Source organism: Ornithorhynchus anatinus, chromosome 21 (assembly GCF_004115215.2).
Source record: "Ornithorhynchus anatinus isolate Pmale09 chromosome 21, mOrnAna1.pri.v4, whole genome shotgun sequence".
NCBI lineage: Eukaryota > Metazoa > Chordata > Mammalia > Monotremata > Ornithorhynchidae > Ornithorhynchus > Ornithorhynchus anatinus.
The window spans coordinates 16461823-16470736 of record NC_041748.1 but is presented as its reverse complement, the minus strand read 5'-3'; positions in this window follow the sequence as shown (position 1 = coordinate 16470736).

Here is an 8914-nt window from a genome sequence, read left to right as displayed (position 1 = left end):
TAATCAAGGATTGCCTTGCAGGGGGCACAGGGGGACTGAGAAGACTCGCCTCCCGCTTGAATCCATCCATCCTTCCATCCGTGCTATTTACCGAGCGCTCACTGAATGCACAGCACCAACCTGCTCCTTTACAATGGCTCTTCCTCCCTCCTCCCTCGCTTTCTCTATGGGGCCCCACCCCTGAGACCCTCAAGACAGGCACCGTTTCCAGGCTGCAGACCTTCCCCACCTTTGGTTTAGTTGGATCCCTTTTGGGAGCTCGGAATGGAGTCAGCGTCACCCACCCAATGCCCCATGGGCAGTCGGGACCACCCCCTCACCCTCCCATCCTGGGGAGTGCCCGGGGTCGAGGCGGGGATGCGGATGCCGTCTTCCGGGGTCCCGCTACGGGTCCAGGCTGTCCCCACAGTTTCACCCGACACCGCGGAAGGGGCCGGCGAACAGCATTCTCCTCCTCTTCAATGTCTCTGAGCCCTGCTCCGGGGCGGGCAGACAGGCCCTGGGGCATCGACTCCCCCAAGGTCCACCATCCTTGACCATCTGCATTGCTCTTGCCTCCCCTGGGCCCGGGGACTCCGGCTCTGGGGCAGGTCCCCGTGGGCTTTTTGGAAATCCCTTCCCTCACCCCACCCAAGACAGGAGGTGATAGGGATGAAAGTGAGTGGCTGGCCGCGGTGCCCACTGAGGGGACCCAAGTCAGCAGGGACAGCCCTCCTTGTGGGCACCGGCCCCCAGCCGGTGGGGAGGTAGGCATTGAACCCATACTCTGGAGCCGGTGGCTCCTGCCACTCAGAGGGGACAAAAGCGCCCCGGGCTCCCGGTTGGCCCGGCCGTCGGCACTACCAGACTCCCTCACAAGTGAGCGGAGGCGGGGCTGGGGCCCGTGTTCCTGGGTTCGGTTGTGTACAAGCGTGTGTGTCCCCGGCTGGCTGCCTCGTCTCACCCCGTTGTGAGGGGAAGGTGTAAGGAGGCCACCCGCCCCCCAACCCCCATCTCGGCGGTCATGTCCGGAATCTGTCTAGCTGCCAAATAGGGGCTCTGGCCGAAGGAAGTCGGCTCTCGGAGAGCCGGAGTTCCACTTTTAGGAGCAAAGTGTGTTGGCCGGAAGAGGCCGGGGGACAATGAGCTTTGCTCTCACCCCAGAGGGGACGTGGGGTTCAGTGGGGCCTCTCAATCGGATGAGAATACCCCTCTCTTCCTCTTAAAGCTCTTGACCAGGGGAGCGGGGCACCCGTGGCCTTCTTGTTTTCTTCAGGCGACCCCTCAAGCCCGGAGAGATTCAGCAGTAAAAGCACAACCCGGTGGATTCATCTTTGCAGGATTCAAACCACGATCAGAGGTCACTGGGGCGGGCGGAGGTGGAGCGTGAGGAGTCGGGGGTGGGGGGGCCGGCTTCCTCTGTGAGATTTTTTTCCCCCTCTCTGAGACTAATTAAGCATCTTCAGCCAGTTAGGAGCACAACTCATCAAGGAGGCCCCATCAGGATTCCTAACCAGTCAGGCTCTCCAAACAACAGAATCCCCAACTGGTGGCGTGAGTTGGCGAGGCCCGGGAGAGGTGTCCTTCCCCCAGCTGAGCCCGTTGGGTTCGGTCTGTCCCTCTCAACGTCCATCACCTGACCACCCGCGAGACCTCCCGGGGTCTGGGGCCTCCTCTCTGGGACTTCCCACCCTGCAGTCTCAGGGCTTTCATGGGCAACTCCAACTCTCCCCCTGAGGGACCCTTCAAGGGGGTCTTCACCCAGGTCCACCTCCCCCCACCCCAACATGGCTGAAGATGGTGAGGCGTTTGTGCCCCGAGCTCGTGATGAGAACCGGAAACCATCAAGGCAACAGCCAAGTCCTAGAGGTGCTCAGCTGGCTGTCGAGCAAACCAGGGCCGCAGCAGCCTCTGGATACCCCAGAGCAGTGCCAGGTCAAGGCCTAGGAGTTCACCTCTCTCTTGGGGAGAAACACCCCACTTAATAGTAATAATTGTGGTATTAAGTTAAGCATATACTATGTGCCAAGCACTGTTCTGAGCAGCGGGGTAGATTCAAGGTAATCAGGCCTCCCTGTCCCACATGGGGCTCAAAGTCTTGATTCCCCATTTTACAGATGAGGAAACTGAGGCCCAGTAAAGTGAAGTGGCTTGCCCAAGGTCACACAGCAGACGTGGGGCAGAGTGGGGATTGGAACCCAGGTCCTTCTGACACCCAGGCCCAAGCTCTTTCCATTAGGCCTTGCTGCTTCTCCCACTTAGGCAGGCCCCAGCCACCTCCCTTCTCTCTTCCTGACCTGAGCCACCTGGTGAGCCCTCCTTGGGCTCCCAGGTTGTCAGTCACGAGAACCCAAGCCCTGCCAGGGCCCAGGACACCAGGATAAATCAGGACTCGTACCCGCCCCAGCACGTAGAACAGCGCGTGGCACATTGTAAGTGCCTCACGGATCTATCAACTCATCTCCTCTGGGTGAACAGTTGCCCACCTCCCACCCATGACTCCCTTGAGATCCAAAGGGGGAGGGCCAGTGAGGAACAGCATTCCCGCCCTGCTCTTCAAGCTTGCCGTGACACCCCAAAAGAATCAAGCCTCGCTCACACCCTCGACCCTCACCGATCTGAGACTCAGCCCCACCTCACCCCCAGACTGTAAGCTCGTTGTGGACACGGAACTCATCTGTTAGAGTGTTCTATTGGACTCTCCTAAGCGCCTGGTACAGTGCTCTGCACACAGTGAGTGCTCAAGAAATACGAATGAATGAATGAGAGGACATGTGAATGGACGGAGATCCTGGGGTGACCAGACCACGGGTGACCGGGCCCATGAGAAGAACTTGTGTCAGCTGGGACGATGAGAATTCTCCCTGGGATCGGAGGAGGGGATGGGATGAACGTGGGGGAGTTGGGTATCCCGATGTCAATCATGCACTTTCAGCTTTGAAGAGAAGCTCCCAGAGACCCTGCTTCTGGAAACTTCCCCAGCTCATCCTACCCCGGGAAACCCTTGTGTATTACGTGACTTGCGATGTTTCTGCCAATAAATTATTCTCTGTTGAAAATGGAAACAGGTGAGTGTATCTGATCGGTGATATTTATTAGAAATAATAGTATAATAATAACTGTGGTGTTTTTTAAGAGCTTGCAATTCATTTGCAATCAGTGCCAGGTACTGAACTAACCACTGGGGTGAATACAAGCAAATCGAGTTGGACCAAGTCCCTGCCCCGCACGGGGCTCACAGTCTCAATCCCTATTTTACAGATGAGGTAACGGAGGCACAGAAAAGCGATGTGACTTGCCCAGGGTCACGCAGCAGACAAGTGGCGGATCCAGGATTAGAATCCTTCTGCTTCCCTCCCACCCAAGCGCTTAGTACAGTGCTTTGCACACAATAAGCGCTCAATACATACGATTGAATGAATTTATTGAGCACTTACCGTGTGTGCAGGGCGCTGGCCTGAGCGCTTGGGAGTGTCCACTCCAACAAAGTTGGTATATACGATCCTTGCACTCAAGGAGATGTTAAAATAACTTGCAGTGAGGAGAGAGCAGGAAAGGGGGGATGTATATGCTTTTACAATTCTGTTGTATTGTCCTCTCCCAAGCATTTAGTATAGTGTTCGGGCCACACTAAGCACTCAACAAATACCACTGGTTGATTGTACGAATGAGTGCTTAAGCAATAATACTGGGGCACTTAAATCTTCCACCGCCTATTACGTGAGAGTTTTAAGGACTTTATGTTCAGGTGACTTGGAATCAATCGGTAGTATTTCGTGAGCGCTCTCTTTGTAGGCCACTGTTCTAAGCCCTTGGGAGAGTCCAGTAGAATAGAGTTGTACCTCACGTGGGACATGGACTCTGTCCATCCTAATGGTCTTATATCTACCCCAGCAGTTAATACAGTGTCTGGTAGATAGGAAATGCTTAACAAACACTTTTTTTTAAAAAAAAAAAAAGAGTTGGTAGTGTGGAAGGAAAACTTGACAGTATCTGTGCTGTGTTCAAGGGGGCTATGTTAGAGACAGATTCATTACAACTAGCCCTCCTTCTAGCACTAGTAGGGAGAGGCAGTCGGCGAGCAGAGTTTCTGCTGCTGGCCTCGGCCAGCTTAAGTTCACGCAGTCCAGAATTTCTTTAGTTACGGCATCTAAATTTAGCAAAGGAGTACAATACTCTCTAGCTGTGGCCAAATTGTACATTCCAAACCTTTATACAGTGCTCCGCACAGAGTAAGCGCTCAATAAATACAATTGAATGAACGGATACGAGATAAATACATTAGGATCAAGCAGGCCTAGAGGTGAAACTAGACTCCGAGAGAAGGGGAAGGGGCAGATGCAAGACCTTGACCACTGGGCTTCCACACAAGACAGGTTCCCCGCCCACAGGGAGCTAAACTCCTAGAGGGGGAGGCAGACCTTAAAATAAACAACGGCTACCAATCGATGGTATTTATGGAGCACCTCCTAGATGCACAGCACTGAACTGAGCGTTTGGGAGAGTACACTTTGTAAATGGGGGCTGAGGGTGAATGTCCAGCAGTTGAAAGGGACAGATCCGGAGCCCCGAGGCGATGCAGAAGGGAGAGTAGGGGAAATGAGGGTTTAGTCGGGGAGGGGCATTGTGTTCGGATTACAATTAAAGAGTTTGCAAACAATGAAAGGAGAGGCAGAAGCACCTCCTTCAGAGACCGAAGAGTGTGGCCTGCCTGGGAATCAGAAGGACGGTATGTATCTGTAATTTATTTCTCTATTTATTTCTCTATTTCTATTAATGGCTGTCTGCCCCTCTAGACTGTGAACTCGTCGTGGGCAGGAATGAGTCTGTTCGTTGTTATACCGTACTCTCCCAGGGGGCTTAGTACGGTGCTTTGCACATAGGAAGCGCTCCATAAACACCACTGAAGGAATGAATGGGTTCTAATCCCAGCTCTGCCACGTGGCTGCCATGTGATCCTGGGCAAGTCACTGCACTTCTCTGTGCCTCGGTTACCTCAGCTGTAAAAAGGGGGTTAAGACTGTGAGCCCCAAGTGGGACAGGAACTGTGTCCTACCCGATTTTCTTTATCCTCTCCAACTCTTAGAACAGTACCTGCCACATAGTAAGTGCTTAAATGCTATTATCATTATTATTATTGTTATTATAAGCATTATTATGACCCACAGGGCTTGGCTTCACCCCTGACCGGAGGCAGGGGATTAGTAAGATTATACTTGGAGGGCCATCCTACCCTCTGATCTCTTAGAGAGATGCTCTCCCTCTGCCTCCCGGCAGCCTCAGTGGGGTGTTTTGGGGACTTTTTAATTGCCTCAGAGACCCCATCTCCCTACCCCTGAGCTGTCCTGGACTCCCGGTGTCCCCCCAGGGGTGGGGGAACTGATGGGAGGGTCCCATTTATCACCTGTTAGACTACTTTTGTGTCCTCCATCCCAAAAGTCGAAATCCCCCAATGGATGATCCCTGCCCACAGGGAGCATAAAGACTAGAGTGGGAGGCAGACCTGATAATCATCATTAGTAGTATGTTTTTTATTATTATTGTGATACTTTTTAAGCACTTGCTACGTGCCAGGCACTGTACTAAGCACTGAGGTGCATACGAGCCGATCGGGTTGGACACAGTCCATGTCCTCCATGGGGCTCACAGTCTTCATCCCCATTTTACAGATGAGGTAACTGGGGCACAGAAAAGTGAAGTTGACTCCCCAAAGTCACACAGCAGACGAGTGGCGGAGCCAGGATTAGAACCCATGACCTTCTGACTCCCAGGTCCTTGGTGTATCCAGTTAGCCATGCTGCTCTCTCCCTCCTATCTGGGCATCAGGAGTCCTGGGTTCTGATCCCAGCCCTGCCACTGGCCTGCTGTATGGCCTTGTGTCCTTCTGGGTCACCTCTCTGTGCCTGTTTCCTCCTCTGCCTAAAACGGGACTATGATACCTGCTCTCCCTCCCATCTGGGGATCAGGTGACCTGAGTTCTAATCCCACCTCCACCACCTGCCAGCTGTGTCACCTTGGGCAAGCCATCTCACTTCTCTGGGCCTTCAGTAGTATTTATTGAGCACTTACTGTGAGCAGAACACTGTACTGAGCACTTGGGAGAGTACAACAGAATAAAGAGACACATTCCCTCCCACAATGAGCTTACACCCCAGAAGGGGAGACAGATATTAATGGAAATCAATAAATGACAGGTAAGGACATAAGTGCTGTGGGTTGGGAGAGCGGGATGAATAAAGGGAGCGAGTCAAGGCGGCACAGAAGGGAGTACATTCCTTTGATTCCTCATCCGTAAAACAAGGATAAACTACCTGTTCTCCCTCCCGCTCCGACTTGGGCCTCACTCGGGACCGAAGTGCTTAGTACAGTGCTCTGCACACAGTAAGAGCTCCATAAATACGACCGAATGGATGACTGAATAAAATATCATTTGGTCATATTAATGTCTGTCTCCCCATCTAGACTGTAAGTTCATAAGACTCTAAGGCAGGGAATGAATCTGCTAATTCGGTTGTAGTGGAATCTCCCAAGTGCTTAGTACAGTGTTCTGCACTTAGTAAGCACTCCGTAAATACCACTGATTATCTTGGAGCTACCCCAGCATGCAGCACAGTGCTCGGCACACAGCAAGGGCACAGTAAATGCCCCAATTATTATTATGACTAAGAGGAGGGGTGGGAGATGGGGTGGTCGTGGGAATGGACACATCTGTTTCTCTTCACACCCACCCATTTTTTTTTTCAATGGTATTTGTTAAGGGCTTACTATATGCCAAGCACTATAATAATAATAATAATAATAATGGTATTTGAGTACTTTACTTTGTATCAAGCACTGTACTAAGCACTAGGGTAGATACAAGGTAATCAGGTTGGACAAAGTCCCTGTTCCACAGAGGGCTCCCAGTCTTAATCCCCATTTTACAGATGAGGAAACTGAGGCCCAGAGAAGTAAAATGACTTGCCCATGGCCGCAGAGCAGACAAGTGGCAGAGCCGGGATGAGAACCCAGGTCCTCTGACCCCCAGGCCCAGGTTCTAGCCACTAGGCCCTGCTGCTTCCGGCTCTCGACCTGGCCTGGTCCCTGCCGCGCGTCCCCCCCACCCCCACTGGGCCACGGCCTGGGGAACTTTCCCTGGAAGGGCCACCGGTTCCCGAGAATTCCCCCTCGGTTCCCGAGAATTCCCCCTCGCTGAAATTCTGGCCCGGGAATCCCTGCTGAGTGTGCATTTTCTGATCTCTGTCCAAACACGTCCCCGGCCCGCACTGGGTTCACGCACTTTCTCCCCTGTGGATCTATAATTTCTCAGAATAGAAACAGCGCCCGGCTGGAAAGCCTCCAAAGCACAGTAAAGGGAAAGGAGATAAGGCGGGGGCTGGGGGCTGGGGGCTGGCGGCCCAGTGAGGTTGGCCTTCTGGGGGTCCCAATCCCATCCTGGACGAACCTGGGCTCGTGGGGTGGTGGAGGAGGGGGGAAGGCAGGAGGAGGTGGGGGGTGTCTGTCTTCCCCAGCGGCGATGCCACCCCGCCTCCCTTCCTGGAAAGGGCAGCAGCCGGCCCAGGCCGGCGGGAGCGGGCCGGCCTCGGGGCAGGGTCAGCGACCCCCTCAGCCTGGACACGGCCCCACGGCTCCCGGACTGGCTGGCTCGGCCCTCACCCCGCGCCAACCCTGCCCCCAGCCCCATGTCAGACCACCCCAGCCCCTACTTCTGACCACCCTCCTCCCCCACCACCCACGCCCGACCTCGGAGAGCTAAGTGACTCTCCCCGGCCACTGACCATTCCCCTGCACCCACCAGAATCCTGAATCACTCTATCAGCCAGATGTGACTAAATCCTTGGTTTCTCGCTGGATGTAAACAAATCCCATCTCCCCCATCAATCAATCAAAAATATTCATTGAGCGCTTACTTTGTGTAGAACACTATACTGAACACTTGGAAGAGGACAATAAAAGAGAGTTGGTAAACACGTTCCCTGCCCACAGAGAGCTCAGAATATAAAGGGAGGGACAGACATGAAAATGAAATATGGATTCTCGGAGGACTTTAGTAAGGCTTGAGTAACTGTTGGAAAAGAAGGAAGAGGGTGTTCCAGGCCAGAGGGAGCAAGTGTCCCAAGTGCTTAGAACAGTGATCTGCCCACAGTACCCCCTCCACATGAACTGATAGATAATAATAATAATAATAATTTTGGTATTTGTTAAGCACTGAACTAAGCCCTGGGGTGGATATGGAAATCAGGTTGGACACAGTTCATGTCCCACTTGGAGCTCACAGTCTCAATTCCCATTTTGCAGATGAGGGAATTGAGTTACCGAGAAGTGAAGTGACTTGCCAAGGTCACACAGCAGACAAGTGCCGGAGCCGGGATTAGAACCCTATAATTCTATTTATTTATATTGAGGCTATTGATGCCTCTTTACTTGTTTTGATGTTTGTCTCCCTGCTACTAGACTGTGAGCCCACTGTGGGTAGGGATTGTCTCTATCTGTTGCTGAATTGCACTTTCCAAGTGCTTAGTACAGTGCTCTGCACACAGTAAGCGCTCAAAAAATACCATTGAATGAACTTCTGTGTGCCTCAAGGACCTCATCTGTAGAATGGGGATTAAGACTGTGAGCCCCACGTGGGACAACCTGATTAACCTCTATCAATCCCAGCATTTAAAGCAGTTTTTGGCACACAGTAAGCGCTTAACAAATGCCATATTCATTGTTTATTGTTATTATACCAATACAGGATTGGAGCAGCCTAATAGTCTTCCCAGAAAAGTGGGCCGCTTGCAGTCCACCGAGGCTGGCGCCCAGGCAGAGTTGGGCCCGACTCAGCCCTGGCGGGGACCGTGGCCCAGAGAGGGCCGGACTGCCCAGGCTCCCACAGCATGGGGTAGGGGAGGATGCGGGAGCGGAACCGGCGGGGTTCGGGCCCTGCTCC